This window comes from Lepeophtheirus salmonis, chromosome 5 (assembly GCF_016086655.4).
Source record: "Lepeophtheirus salmonis chromosome 5, UVic_Lsal_1.4, whole genome shotgun sequence".
NCBI classification, from domain to species: Eukaryota; Metazoa; Arthropoda; class Copepoda; order Siphonostomatoida; family Caligidae; genus Lepeophtheirus; species Lepeophtheirus salmonis.
The window spans coordinates 57,173,369-57,189,183 of NC_052135.2; the positions used below are offsets into that span (position 1 = coordinate 57,173,369).

General features: G+C 32.6%; 2 long non-coding RNA genes and 1 pseudogene across 4 annotated transcripts; 1 reads left to right on the forward strand and 2 right to left on the reverse strand.

Moving 5' to 3' along the window:
• Positions 1–3,114: 3,114 nt before the first annotated feature.
• LOC121118670 (uncharacterized) lies at positions 3,115–6,568 on the reverse strand. Its single transcript, XR_011780312.1, has 5 exons — positions 6,429–6,568; positions 6,018–6,353; positions 5,042–5,954; positions 4,889–4,984; positions 3,115–4,827 (listed from the first exon to the last, which is right to left on the reverse strand). It is a non-coding gene; the product is annotated as an uncharacterized lncRNA (long non-coding RNA).
• A 134-nt stretch (positions 6,569–6,702) lies between these two features.
• LOC121118671 (uncharacterized) lies at positions 6,703–9,824 on the forward strand. Of its 3 annotated transcripts, none has more exons than XR_011780313.1 (5): positions 6,708–6,842; positions 7,326–7,544; positions 8,113–8,467; positions 8,528–9,493; positions 9,572–9,824. It is a non-coding gene; the product is annotated as an uncharacterized lncRNA (long non-coding RNA). The 3 variants fall into 3 exon arrangements; XR_011780314.1 differs by lacking the exon at positions 6,708–6,842 and adding an exon at positions 6,854–7,274; XR_005864528.2 differs by lacking the exon at positions 7,326–7,544 and having other exon boundaries at positions 6,703–6,842; positions 9,557–9,824.
• A 2,455-nt stretch (positions 9,825–12,279) lies between these two features.
• Positions 12,280–13,405, reverse strand: LOC121117587 (eukaryotic initiation factor 4A-I-like; annotated as a pseudogene).
• Between the last annotated feature and the right edge of the window lie 2,410 nt (positions 13,406–15,815).

Consider the following 15,815-nt stretch of genomic DNA (forward strand, 5'->3'; position numbering starts at 1 on the left):
GCTATTTAGAGCTGAGGAATTGAAATCAAACAACAATTTTCTTTTTATTAAGAACCACTACAAGAACATTAACTTTCTAATCGACTCAGGCGCACAAGTGTCTATTAAACCAATTAAATTAGCCCCTCATATATCCAACAAATCAAGTATTCCCACTTTCGTAACGTTCGGAAGACAGAAAATTATTCCACTGGGAATTTCTTCGATGATAATATTTTTGAAGGGAACTAAATAATTTTGGGCCTTTTACGTTATTGATCAGGCCCAGTCTATTTTGAGTGCCAATTTCCTAAGAGAGAAAAGCTTTTTATTGATATGAAAAATTAATGATTGTTTCCAATATCAGAACGTTTAAAATTTAAAATTCTCTAACCTTTCATCTCTCTTTTGAAGAAAGGTTTACTATCAGTTTTCCTTCGCTGTTTTCTGATGTCACTGCACATGTACCTCCTAAACACTCTGTGACGCACAATATCATCAGCTACGTCCCCCCTTGTGCTTTGCTAAGGCTAGAAGACTCAGCGGGCAAAAGCTCACCTTTCTTAAGAGGGTGATTGCTGGACTATACAGTCTGGAGTAATTCGTTCCTCACAAGACTGCCATTGTAACTCTAGTGGGACCCTTCGAGTAAACTCAGTTACCATTCAGATTGAAAAACTTTGCCCTATCCTTTCAGCGCTTAATGGACATTCTGAAGTGTGAATGGGGAAAACCCGCATTGTATTTCATTGGACATAGAGTGGCAGCAAAGGGAATTTCCCCTTTAAATAATCGTGTGAAGCGATAAGGGATCTTCCTCCTTCTAAGTCTCAATAGGAACTCCAGGCGTTTCTCGGTATGGTGCAATAATCTTCCTGATTTGTAACCAATCTCACACAATACAAAGGCAAACTGCATCTGTTCAAGCATACAAAATTTTATTTGGGAAGCCGAGCTTGATAAGGCTTTCCGAAAATAAATATTGCCCTATTGGAGTAGACCTTATTAGCTTTTCGTGTCGAAAGTATACCTCTAGTCCTTACAACAGACGCCTCGTTGAAAGTTCTGTGTGCCTCATTTGAGCAGTGGGTAGATAGTCCGTGGGCTCTGTTATCCTGTGGGGATTTGATATTGCGAAGTAAAACTTTTTTTATCATTAATTTTCGCAATTGATCTCTAAATTATCTTTTTCCATGATATCGGTAGGTTTAAAACTTAAAAAACTAAAAAAATTTACCACAGTTGAACATTAAGTTGTTGCCTAAATCGTGAATCGAAACAATATTATTTGATAAAGCCACTCATTCCAATTTTTTGGGTTTTACAAGATTTTTAAAATAAAACTCACTATAGCAATTTTGTCTCACCACATCAATAATTTTTTGAGCTCCCAAAATCTAGACCAAATCCCATGAATTTCTTTAAAATAAAACCCGCTAGATCGTTAAAAGTAGCAACAAATAGTAAGGGAGCTGAAGGATACCCTTACCGACAATTCTTTTTCAAAGTTATAGGGTCACTTTTCCTATCACCCATAGAGATAACTCCTTGGAATTTTTTTTGGACCTTTTTGAGGTGAAAGACCCGTATTTGTATACGATAATTTAGAAACCGAACCAGCCTTCGTCCCAAAAGGTAGGATAAGATCTGGATTTAGTGGCAGTTTTTTTGGCTTGCAATTATTAAAAATGGAACAAAGTATTCTTTTGGAGAAGACTTTACCACTTCGCCCTCTATTTGAACACACACTGACTTATCAACTACCTCAACTGTGTTCACTGAGGAGGAGTCAAGGGCATCATTACCTTCTTCATTAAGTTCTTAAGGAGCGTTGCTATTTTTCTCAATTTCCATGTCTTCATGATTTTAATTGTCCCTTAAGGTCCACATCAATATCTTCAATAATATTTTCTACTTCAGACTTGTCAATGATTTCATCAGAAGTATCAACTGCCGATCCGACCACATTGACGATAGCTGGTGAGATCTCACTTGATTTCGTCGTATTAACAGCACCAGAGATACTTGATTTTTGAAGAGCTTCTCCTTCTAAAATAAGAGATGGATTTGACGGAGAGTCAGTTTCTTTATTATCACTAAAAAATAATTCAGCAATAGTTTGCAATATGTTGGCATATTCCTGGATATTCAATCTCGCATTATTACAACCATATTTTGTTTGTCCAAGACCATAACAGTTTTGACACTGCAGCATGGCCCCTTTAAATTTTATTCTTATTAAGTAACCATACAAAGGAACTATCTGTGGTATACAGGCAGGATCTGCAACAACTTCCACAACGTAGTCTTCGTCTCTCCATACATCCTTATAATTCTTGTATTTAAGTTCAGCCTCTTCATTTAACGGATTCTTTTTTTGATAATGCTCAACCACATCTCCAAATTGCTTAAACCATTCAACCGCTCTAACTTCATTCACCGTTTTAAAGGGCTCTTCAAAAATCAAGTATCTCTGGTGCTGTTAATACGTCATTGTGATTATGACCCGTTTTTTCTAACACTAAGTTTGGCCATTCCTTTTAATCTTAGTTTTACATTGACAAAGTTTCCTTAAATATTTTTAACTCTATATGTTTGTATTTTCTTGAGGTATTCAATTCTCCCCCTTATATCAATAGGAATCTTTGAGTAGAATCCAACTTGATTCATTCAAAACATTGGATTTGCTCCGTCTATTTCATGTTCTTTAAAACCAAAAAGAATAGCCATTTCGTATACATCAACATGTTTTATTCCTTCAATGAGAAAAGACTTATCTTCAATCATGATGACAAAGATCTCCCATTTAAACCTCTTGTCCCAGTCAAATTTATTTCCTTTCATTCATCTTCTAGTTTCTTCCTTTTTTAACAGTTCTCGAGTAAAGTATACGAGGCATTCCTTCTTCACTCCCATCAGACGGATCAGGAGGTCTATTAGGGGGGAGGGGGGTGCTCAGACACACTTGAACCTCATTTAATTATTTTACACAGAAATTAATGGGTCTTAATTGACGCAGACTCTTGGGGGAGTATTATAGGACTTTTAGGACAAGACAAGTTGAGATCCCTTTTATGTTATTTGAGAACTTTGTTAAAATAAATTCAGTTTAAGTTAGTAATTCTAGGTAGCGTGTTCCTTCATATATATATTTTTTTGTTTTTTGGGGATGAATGACCAAACAGAAGTGAAGAAAAAAACAATTTTTAAATCATTATGTAGTTACGGAGATGTTGAATAAAATCAATCACACCATAGGAATTAACATTGAAAATGAAAATTCTATAAAAGAAATTATGGTACTTATAGAAAATTACCTAAGAAAATAAAAAAATATGACATTGAAACGAATAAAATTAGTGGAACGAATACAAAAAGAGGATGAAAAATTTGATTAATTCTACATATCATTATGTGTTCAAGCTAAAAACGTTGGATTACGTGAGATGACGTTTGATGCTTGGATGTCAAATTTAATTATACTGAGGATAAGAAATGAAGATACAGAGAAATTATTATTATCTAAATCACCCAAGTTATCCCTTGCAGAAATAATTTTTATCTGCCGCAGTGAAGAGAAGGGAAAAGTCCAGGAAGAGGGATTGGCCAGAAAATCTTTACGATAAATATCTAGTATAAAGCAACAAAGTTTTTAAGGGATAAGAGGTCAAAAATGCATGGGATGTTCTTATTGCGGAGGTAACAATCATGGAAAGGGAGGAAAATGTCCGGCATTTGGAAAGAAGTGTAATCGATGTAGAAGGATAGGACATGATCAAAGAGCTTGCAAGTCCAAAATAGATTATTAACGATTCGCTGCAATAAGAATCAATGGGATTAAGGAAGATAACAATAATCAAATGGTATTACTGGATGTAATTTGTGAACGAAAGATTATTGGTAAAATTAAAGCAGTTCCCGATACAGGATCAGAAGTTACTGTAGCAGGAATAGAGTTTGCCAAGAAGATGCGATTAAATAAGAAAAGGATGAAAAATTACGAAGAAGAGAAGATTTCAGGTGATGATGGATCGCAATTAGAAATTATTGCAAAGTTAAGAATGACTTTAGCGTTAAATTCAGAAAAAATTAAGAAAATGTAATTATATATAGAAATATTCTTGTCTAGACGAGTTAGTAGAGAACTGCGCATCATTTCAAAAGATTTTCCAAAACAAATGGGTGTAGCTGTGGTGCAATCGATGGAAACAGAAGAGATAGAGATTTAAAATAAAAAAGCATCGATGGAAGAATTTAGAGATGTATTTTACGATGAGGAGGAATTGAAAATTATGGAGGGGCAACCAATGAAGATAAGTCTTAAAGAAGATTATCAATCATACGCAATTAATACTGCAAGAAACATACCATTTACCTATAGAGAAGAAGTAAATAAAGAAATTAACAAAATAGAAAGAATGAAAATAATAAGTAAAGTCGGTGATAAAGCAGTAGATTGGTGAAATCCATTAGTAGTTGTACCCAAACCTTGTGGGAAAGTGAGAATATGTGTGGATCTTAAGAAATTGAATGATTAAGTTAAGAGGCCAATCCATTCCATGAGAACACCTTGGGACATAATATCAAGTAATCCAAGAAAAATTGAGTTTTTTACAACATTGGATGCAAAATAGGGATATTGGCAGATGGAACTAGAAGAAAAATCGAGAGAAATGACGTGTTTTATGACTCCTTGGTGTAGATATTTTTGGAATAGAGCTCCGATGGGATTCATAGCAACGGGGGACGCATATTGTCTTCGTGGAGAAGAGGCATTGGAAAGTCGTAGATGTCATTCTCTCTGTATCACACAACTTCGAAAACCATATCAAGAATGTCTGTAGAATCCTACAAAGATGTAGAGAAAACAAAATAACATTCAATCCAGCTAAATTCGTATTTGCACCACCTAAATTATAATATTGTGGTTATATTTTATCCAAGAAGAGTATTGAAGCGGATCCAAGTAAATTGAATGCTATTAAAGATTTTGCAGAACCATCATCTAGAAAGAAATTGAGAAGTTTTTTGGGATTAGTGAATCAATTGCGACAGTTCTCACCAAGAATTATTGAAGTTGTAGGTCCACTGAGAGAGAATTTATCGTCAAAAGTAGAGTATGTGTGGACCAAAAATCATTCTTTATCAATGAAGAAAATTAAACAAGTTTTAACTTCACCACCAATATTAGCACTGTTCGATCCAAGATAAGAAACCAAACTGATGCATCAAGAATAAATGGATTAGGATATGTGTTATGTCAGAAGCACAAAGAAGAATAGAAATTAATTCAATATGGCTCCCGATTTTTATCAAGTGCTGAAACAGGATGCTTTCTGATAGAATTATGTTTGGGTGTAGTTTGGGCTATTAAGAAATGTCACATATATCTAGCAGGCTTACCTACATTTAGTGTAATTACGGATCATAAACCACTTGTTCCTATTCTTAATAATTACACCATAGATAAACTAGATAATGTTAGACTAATTAGATTTAAATTGAAAATATCAATGTATTTATTTGAAACGAAATGGATAAAGGGGAAATATCGTGAAGTACCAGATGCATTATCGAGATCACCGGTGTCTCATTCCGAGGAAGACGAAGAGTTCGATGGAGATGTTGAATATCGCAGAAGACAAGTTATTAAAGTTGCTGCTATTAGAGCTACTCATTTCGAAGATGAAGAAAGATTCGTTGATCCAATAATAGAAGATATTAGAAAAGAGGCAATGAAAGATCAAACATATTAATATTTAGTCAATGGAGTTGAAGACAATTGTATAAACGATTCAGTACAACCATTTTCCAAGATATTAAATGATTTAATTACTGAAAAGGGTCTTGTTGTTTTATATGGTAATAGGCTGGTAATTCCAAAAGAGGGCAAGTTCAAGTTCTTCAGGGATTGCACAGTTCACATCAAGATATCGAGAAGACGAAAAAAAGAGCTAGGCAGACGATTTATTGGCCTGGAATGAACTCAAATATTAAAGAAATAATTAGAACATGTAGAAAATGTATAGAAAGATTACCTAGTTAACCAGAAAAACGATGATGAGGGACCCCATACCAATGAGGCCATTTGAGAGCACATCTGTAGATTTGTTTGACTATGGAGGAAACCATTACTTGTTATAGTGAGATCGCCTTTCAGGATATCTATATGTAGAGGAATTCAAAAGCATTCCATCTTCGGGAGAAGTAATAGTGACATTAAGAAAAATATTTTCTGAAACCGGGATTCCAGTGAAAATAAGAACAGATCAAGGCCCTCCGTTTAGTTCCGGGGAATTTTTAGCCATTCTTGAAGGTGTGGGGAGTAACATGGGGACCTTCTTCACCCTATTCTCTAAAAAGTAATGGATATGCTGAGAGTTTGGTGAAATGTATGAAGAATCTATTAGTCAAAACAGGAGGAAAATGTAGTTCTGATGAATTCTTACGTGGAATTCTGGAGTTTCGAAACACTCCAAAGGCAGATGAAAGATCACCAAATGAGATCTTATTTGGTCATCAAGTAAGATCGTGTTTACCTATTCATTGGAAGAGCTATGGTCCAAGATCCGAAAAAGAACAAAAAGGGAGAAGGAGTAAATCCGTAATAATAATAATAAGAGGGATTTACCGGAGTTGAAAATAGGAATGGAGGTGATAGTGCAAAATTACAAGAATAATCGATGGTTGGATGAGGGACAGATTATTGGAAATGAAAAAAATACCAAATTTGATTAAATACAGGAAGAATTATATTGCGAAATAGACGTTTCTTAAGGCTGGAGAAAGGGGAAGAAATGGAATATCTGGAAGACAATGGAAATACACATGAACTCAGAGTCAGAAGGTTGAAAAGAATTCGAGTAAGATCGTATTTTTGAGGGAAATATTTTGATATAAATATCAACGTGTAAATAGGAAGTATGTGTAAATATGTATTAATAAATAAAATAATGAGTCAGTCTGTTCTTTGTGTTTGAAATGTATTTATTGATATTAACTAAAACGTAACAGGTGTCAGGCCTTCTGCCACCGCCTGGAAGCTATCATTGCTGCTACGGGCAGCTACATTAATGATTAAGATAGCTCAGATACACATCTATTTATAATATTAATTTTGTTGGAATTCTATTGTTATTTAATTAATTATATCTTGTTAAAGTTTAAAATTCATTTATGTTCAGATTTTAATGGACCACTGAGTAGAAAGTTATCCTGAAGAAGGATATTTTTTAGAGACCTAAGCATTTCTTTATTCAAATAATAATATTGTTTAAAAAAATTCTTCTGAAAAGGTAAAAGAACATCAAAGGATCTCCTTTTTTGATAGCATAATTTCATTCCAGGAAAGATATAAAACCAGTTACAGAAACTCTTTCTCGTGTGTACTGGCATTCGGCACTCAAATAATTAATGGTACCAATTTCTAGTCATTTCCATAGAGAAAAGTTATGGTTGTACATAAAGCTTCCTTTTCCCCTAATTTATTTGATGTATTTAAATTATGTAATAGACATAATGGGATGATGGAATAAAATGGTTCGTTACTCTCCTGAACAATTTGCGTGAGTAAGTCCTTATATTCAACATTTGATGTTTTAAAAAAAATCAAATTTCCTTTTTGATAATTTGACAATTCATACAATATCAAATCTTATATATGTGGCCCGTCAACATAAAGTAGTCTAGAATCATTGTTTGCAACATTTATATTCTTGGACGAATTTTCGTCAATTTCTATTAACAAATTATTCTATTGAACCCTTTGGATGTGTCCTAAATTACATTTAAATGTAGCCAAAAGGGATATTTACAATAATAGAATGAGAAATTGACAGATTTTATTTACAAAAGGTCATATCGGGGCCTATATTAAGGCTCATAAATCAAACATAGATTATAAACTATAGCTGAAATTTCTGGTTATCTCAGAATGTTGTACTCCAATGTTCACTCCAAATTCTAGGAAGGACCAGGACCGTGACTATGACATTTCTTTTCCGGTTCACTAGTTTTAGGTGACATTTTTATTTTCCGATATTTTGTGAGGTGTTTTTTATTTTTTTTATTTTTATTTTAGTTAAAAATATGAAGCTTTAGTAGAATAACATTTCAATTATTTTTATTATTCAGTTGGAAGACACACGCATCGTTTTGGAGGAGCAGGGGCCCCTAATGTCCCTTGTACTTACGCTGAGGCCCACACTGCTATTGTTATATTTCTGACTTGGGAAACGAAATATCTTCACACAATATGCTTGATTTAATTACATGAAATTTAATAAGACTATAATTTTGGACCACCTTGTACAGTTTACCTACATTTTTCTTACTTTCGTACCTTGTTAGAATGCAAAAACCTCGACTGAAGCACTTCAAAAAATTTGTAAAGGATTATTGTGTGCTATTACATGTATATATTCTTAAAAGATAAAAAGAAATCGAAAATTAACATAGAAAGCCTAATTATTTGATTGATGTTTGAGAGGTGAGCAGCAAAGTGTCATAACATTTAATCTAATTACTCGTGAGATTTTTCCCATTTTAGATCATCAATTATATTCGGAGTTCTATACTACTAATACTAATTCCTAACAAATTATTAGTTTCACCTCTTCGTCATTCATGAGCACTAGAGGCGTCTGCAGAATTATATTTGGTTGTGTTTGTGGGGGGGGGCGATCTTTGGGATTTTTATAAAAAAAGATTTTAAAAATATTATTATTTTTTAAATATTAAATTTTTTGGAAAAAAATTCTAAAAATTCTCAGCTTTTCACAAAAAAAAAAAAAAAAAAATTACAAAATTCAATTACAAATATTTAATTTTCGGAGAAATGTTTCAAAAATCTATAGCTATTCTGAGAAAAAAAAAAATTAAATTTTTGAAATAAATTTGAAAAAAAATTAAATATTATTTTTTGAATAAAAATTTCATAAGTCCACATTTTTTCACAGAAAATTAAATATTTTCGAAAAAAATTCAAATATAAAATGTCAAAAATCTATAGCTATTCACAAAAAATAAAAAAATTTTGGAAAAAAAAATTGAAAAAAATAAGACATTTTTAAATATAAAATTTTTTTGAAAAAACAATTTGAAAATAATTATTGAATTTTTGAATAAAAATTTCAAAAATCAATATTTTTTCTCAAAAAATTAAAGATTTTGAAAAAAAATTCAAATATTGAATTTTCAGAAGACAAATTTCAGAAATTTATAGGTATTCACAGAAAATTAATTTTTTTGGAAAATAAAAATTGAAAAACTAAATTAAATTTTAAATTTAAATTTTTTTTTGGAAACAATTTGAAAAAATAAATTAAATTTTGTAGTAAAAGCAAAAAAAAAACACCCACACTCGTGGTTAATGTAGTGTCCCAAGAAAATTACTTTATTATGGAAAGCAACGGACCGAGGGAAGAGCATGTAAATGATACTATTGCAATGGGGATGCAATCATACACTGAATCAGGGATTAATATATAAAAGATATATTAACTAATGCTGAAAGGTATATTGATTCTTAAAACTAATCCCTACATCATATAAATAAAACAATGGTGATACATAACAGATATTTTTGTCTTAGATGTTCACCTCTCAAGAATAAAGGAGTAATGATATCAGCATTAGAAAATAAAAAACCCTGTTGAGGCTGCCAACAACTAAGAAACTCACAGGTTAAAAAATCTTTCAGATTTGGAGCCATAGTTATGAAGCTCATATTATAACAAATATTTACAAGATATTTGTTTAGCTTAATCAAAATAAAAGCATCTACAAATTGAGATAAAATACGTAATACCTTTATTTTAAAAATAAACTAATAATTGTAGAACATATATTCATATTTAAATTGTCAGATTGGACCAATGGACAATGGTTTCAATTATTTGATGTATAACAAACCCCATCATAATATCAAAATGATATAACTATATAATACATAAAACCTATGAACAGGTATAACACGGCGTGTCCTTACTAGCACAAAAATGTTCAGTCTCGTGTTGTGTTCACGTATTATAATTCACCTCTAATGTATTCCTGTATATAATGTTAGGAGGTACTCCCTTTAATATCCTTTTATTTTTATTGATAATAAACTAGTCCTTCTTTAAATCTCGTCCAATCACAGTGGTAAGAAAAATTGTCAAACAACTCATTTTCAGCATTAAAAAGTGTCCTTACGCCATAAATTAGGACTTACAAGTCCAACCTTTCCAAAGTTCAATCAACGGACTAAGCACATAAACCGTCCAAAATGGAAATCTCCTTCTTATAATCTCTTTTAATCAAGATTGAGACCTCCTTTCAACGCCTGGAGGATGCTTCTATCGAAATTACACATTTACTAGCTTAGAAATAACTTTATAATGCATAATTTGATATTGAATAATATCAAATTAAAATAATCAAAGTTGGTACTAACATATAAGATTTAGCCAGTTTTGCAGATCTACTCATTACAGCATCATCAATTCCAAACTGTTTACATTTCTGTACTACGAATAAACGAATTGCTTCAGCCAGATCGCCTATCAGCTGAGGCTAATCTAGGTTAATTTCGGACTTGACTCTCCCATTTTGAACTATATTTCTCTACAAACCATTTACGTTCATGTCTTCATTTAAAACTCCAACAAATAATGTCTACCCAAACCACAAGCAGGACTCTAATTTATGGCGATGTTGGATGTGTTGAAAAACTCAGTAATTAGTTTTCAACAAAGTATTCTTATATTAACAAGGCTGTACAATTTATTTAGATAGAGAGATATATTTCAGCTATTGTTGTCTTCGAATACAACTTGAAGGTCGAGAGGCTGAACTACACAGTTCGTCCGAAAACTATTTGTACAACATTTGGTTATTGAAGTCAATGACATAGGACTACTCGAGGAATTTTGACAAGACAAGATTTTGATATCAGTTGTCAATTTTCCTGCTTATTTTCTCCTTATCAGTGATCCAAACGTTGATTGATTGAATTCGAATTAGCTATTGTTAAGTTATAAGCAATTATCAATAAATATAGACAAAAAAAAAACAAATGATCTTATTAATTTTTATTTTGACGTGGAAAACACCGCATTATATTATTATAATTGTGGGACATTTGACAACTATTTATTAACTAATAGTTGCATAGTGGACAATTGTTATGGTTCTTTTATCAGTTGCGGAAGAAGGTTACATGATACGATATTGGTATTTTTTCCATAACTACGTTCTAGTTATCTTCTCCTTATTAGTGTTGATTGGTTGAAGTAGAATTAGTTATGGGAAATCTAAGAATAGTCTCATTGTTCAGAAAAACTTAATGACTCAGGGAAAGAGTAGACACTCAGTAGAAGAAGACCATGTTTTTTCCTTCTTTTCACTGATTGGCTTAAAATTGTAAATTAATAGGTTGTTTTATAAGGATTTTACTGGGCTTCATACTCTAATTATTCACTTTAGGCTCACTTTGATGGACCAATGTTTCTGCGAAAGTCTCTAGAAGGACGGTGGCGTTAGTTATATAATGTATTTCCTACTTTATTTGAACATTCTAAGATAAAAAACAAATAAAAGCTCCCATTAAACCAAAACAGAGACGCAATTACTAAAACTCGTAAGGCATCAAATAAGGAAGATTATCCGGATCACAAAGTTCAAAACCCGCTCTCATCAGACATTTTTATCCAAGAAACCCCTGAGATTGAAGTTTTAAAATATGTACCATTCTCTTATTGTATCAATTAAGTATTGGCAAATAAATCTTTATTTGCAAAAATACACTATCTTAAATATATTTAGATTTATTTTTAAATTTTTATTTGAATTTTGTAATAAAGATAATAAAACGAAATATTAACAACTATTTTATAAAAAATAACCGTTTTAAACCATAAATCATGACAGAATAAGAACTATATATCAGTCGTACAACTGTAGATGAAGACTTTATTTCTTTACCTTTATTTTTTGTTGTTGCTGTCCACTCTTTCCCGTGAGTCCTTTAGACTAACTAATTACTGATTTTGCACCTTATTTCTTACTCTTCTTGGAAGAAAGGTTGAGAGATACATTACAGATTATATTAATATAAAGAGTTTATTTTTGAAAGAAAAAATTGTTTCAATGAATCTTTGAATATTGAGCTACAATTTTACCTAAGTCTTAACCTTTAGGAAGTCATTGAAACCCATTAAGTCGAATTGAACAAAAAAATATCAATAAAAACATAAATATTTTTATTTATACAGGCTAGTGACTAAGAGGAGATGTTGTGTTTTTTATTCAAAATTTTATTTAATTTTTATATCTGCTATATATTCTTATAAAATTCACTACATATTTTGGTATCTCTTCGATCTGGGTATGATAATTTTTTTCAATATCTTGAAGAGCCATTCTATCATTTTCTGTGATAAAGTTAATAGCAACGCCCTTACAACCGAAACGGTCACCACGACCAATTCTGTGAATAAAGTTTTCCTTATCGAGAGGCAAATCATAATTGATAACCAAGAAAATTTGCTGCACATCGATACCACGAACTAACAAATCTGTAATAATTAATACACGTGAAGATCCACTTCTAAATTAACGCATGATCACTTCACGTTCCTCTTGTGTCATTTCACCGTGCATGGAAGAAACATTAAAGTGTTTTTAACCCATTTTCTCTGTAAGCCAGTAAACTTTCCTGCGTGTATTACAAAAGATGATAGCTTGAGTAATGGTTAGAGTCTCGTATAAATCGCGGAGATTTGAGAGATTCTATTCTTCCTTCTCTACAAACACATAGAACTGGAGAATACCTTCCAAGGTCAATTCCTCTTTACGGACAAGGATATTCAAGGAGAATGGGATCTCTCATAAATCTTTTGGTGAGATGTAAGACGTCGTCAGGCATGGTAGCCGACATAAGAACAACTTGGATATCTTGATTTCAATTACAGAAAACGTCATAAATTTGCTCCTTAAATCATCTACTTAACATCTCATCGGCCTCATCGAGGACGAACATATTGATGTGTCCAGTACGAAGATGCTCTCGAGCAATCATGTCGAATACTCTTCCAGGTGTTCCAACAACGATGTGAGCTCCCTGTTCCAGGACATGGATATCACTCGCAATGGAACGACCACCAATGCAGGCATAACAAGCGGCTTTCAAATAATCTCCGAGAGAAATGACCACCTTTTGAATTTGTTGAGCCAATTCTATGGTAGGAGCTAAAACAAGGTCTGGAGTCCTGTTCATTGCGATATCTATGTTCTAAAAGATGGAAATAGAAAAAGTCACAGTTTTACCCGTTTCTGATTGGGCTTGAGCAATGGCATCTCTTATTTTAATACATGGAACAATCGTTATGTATTGAATAGGAGAAAACTACTCAAAACCAAATGAATAAATGCCACAAAGGAGAGTTTATGGTAAAATAATACTGAACCCCGACGATCACTATTAATTTGAGGGGAGTTGAGTGTCTTAGAGGCTTGGTATAACCTCTTATGTCAGAATGTAAATTCAGCTACTCAAGAATCGGCCAAAATCAGCAGATTCGATAAGCAAAAAAGAGTCATTAATTCTTCATCCAATTTCTGCCTCCATAATCCCCTGACTGTGCTCTCCTAGCTTATAAAATCGGGGACTATGTGGAAAGTAAAGCCTTTTCCAACCCACACTCGTCTGTCAGCGCCCTTATAGCTGCTGCTGAGGAGAAATGGGCCGTCAAATCTGACAACTATGTTGTGAGGGTCTGCAGTACCTTCAAGGACAGGCTTGAGGCCAAGTTTGAGGCAGAAGGTGGGCATTGGGATAAATTTTAGTTGAATATGTAAATAATTAAGAGATTTAACACGTATTTTTCTACCAACGCCCCAGAGCCTCCACAAGGCATTGCACCATTTTTTTCGCGATTTGCTGACGGGCGCTGTATATGATTGTGCTATCATTCATCATTATTTTTTTCAGTCCTAGCAAGTACCTTTTGATCGACTAATGGCTCCTTGGACTGTTGAATGGGAGATAAAGGTTGGATTGATTTTTATAAAAATAATACTGAATTGAGGAGGGGGGAGAAAAGACTGATTAGAAACGCATTACTAGGACCGATCCTAGACTAGTCACTGATCGGCCCGACATGGAATCAAATATATAGTCACCGTCATCAGTCAAAAAAATATGTATTGCACTCCAAACTTACGTCAATATTTTTCAGAAAAAGAGAGGAGACACTAAACATTTTAAAACCATACTTAAAAGACCCATTTTAATGTACATAGAAGGAACTGACGGGAATAATTTTCAAATCAATCAACGTCAACACTGAAAAGATATATATGATGGATATATCTTGAGAAAGAAACTTATTCAATCCATCCACGATTTTTGGAATATATACTTACATAGCAGACAAAAGTCCACATATATAAGATGCATATTTGTAGACTTCGTAGGAGTTCGAGACTCAAATGCTATAAAAATGTACCTATAAATTATGTACTGTAATTGACTTTTAATAATACATAAATACAAATATTGTATATATTAGTTGATGTACACTTCTTCACTCTGAGTTATTAGACGTCGAAAAACAAACCCATTTTGCTTTAAAAATGTATAATACAACTACCACAGACATCTTCAGTGTTACTCCCCCCTCCCTTTCATGAGTACATTCACACCTAGCTATTCAATACTTAAATGTTCTCTCCTCAAGAATGAAAAACAATATTATTCATCTAAAGTTACATTCATTATTAATTTTATATAAAGTACTTCCTTTTTTTTAAAATACGAGTTGAACTTAACGCCTGTGAGATTTCTTTTATTTTTACAAACCAGTGTTTCATATTTTATACAATTAGTTTTTTTTCGAAATTATTATATAATATATTGTATTGCAAATTTATTAAGCTCAATTTAATATATTAACAAAAAACTTTAATTTGAAGTATATGGACATTATTCAAGCAAATAATCAGTTTTTCTCTTAAAATGTAAATTTTTAAAACTTTAAGATTGTTGAGCTACTCTAAATATGTTTTAAAACATTCCAAACTTTCTCAAATGTTTTTGTACCAATAGAAGTTATATTTTACCCTTTGATTTTCCAAAAAATTAAAAAAATAACTTATTGTCTCCCCAATGCATAGAGATAAACTTTGTTTTATTATTATACATATTTAATGTAATTTTTGTAAAAACATAACATAAAATAACATGTTTTACAGAAAGGGTATACAGGTTGAGGACTCAAAAATTAAAAAATTTTAAATATTGTTTTTATTTCTCCATATTTTTTTTTATTGCCATTTTTTTGTCAAACTTTTGAAGCAAAAGTTGGAAATTCAAAAAAATTCTACACTTTTTATTCATTATGTCTCCTCCATTCTGAATAATGGCTTCAATTTGGGGACGTACAGAAACCCACAGCTGGCCTTGATGAAGTACAAGGATAAGTTGTTCCACTCCTCCGTGATCACAGCCTTCAGGGCATCGATATTTGGGTGAGAAATCTTGTTCTTCTTGTCCTCCAAGATGCACCAAACAGCGAAGTCCAGGGGGCTCACGTCGTGTGGGGACAAAGACTAGAAGTATCCCAGGCAGAAGGCAGCAATGTTCTCTCTGCAGAAATGATGCACCTTCTTGGACGTGTGTACCGGGGCACCGTCATTGGTAAACACATAGTTGTCCCTGGAGAACGTGCTCTTCAACCATGGTAAGACATGGTACCTGAGGACCTTGTAGTAGACGTCCATGTTGACTTTCTTGTTGGCTTTGAAGAAGGGGAAGGAGGAGGATATAACACACCCTTTGCCGTTTTTCCTGTTGC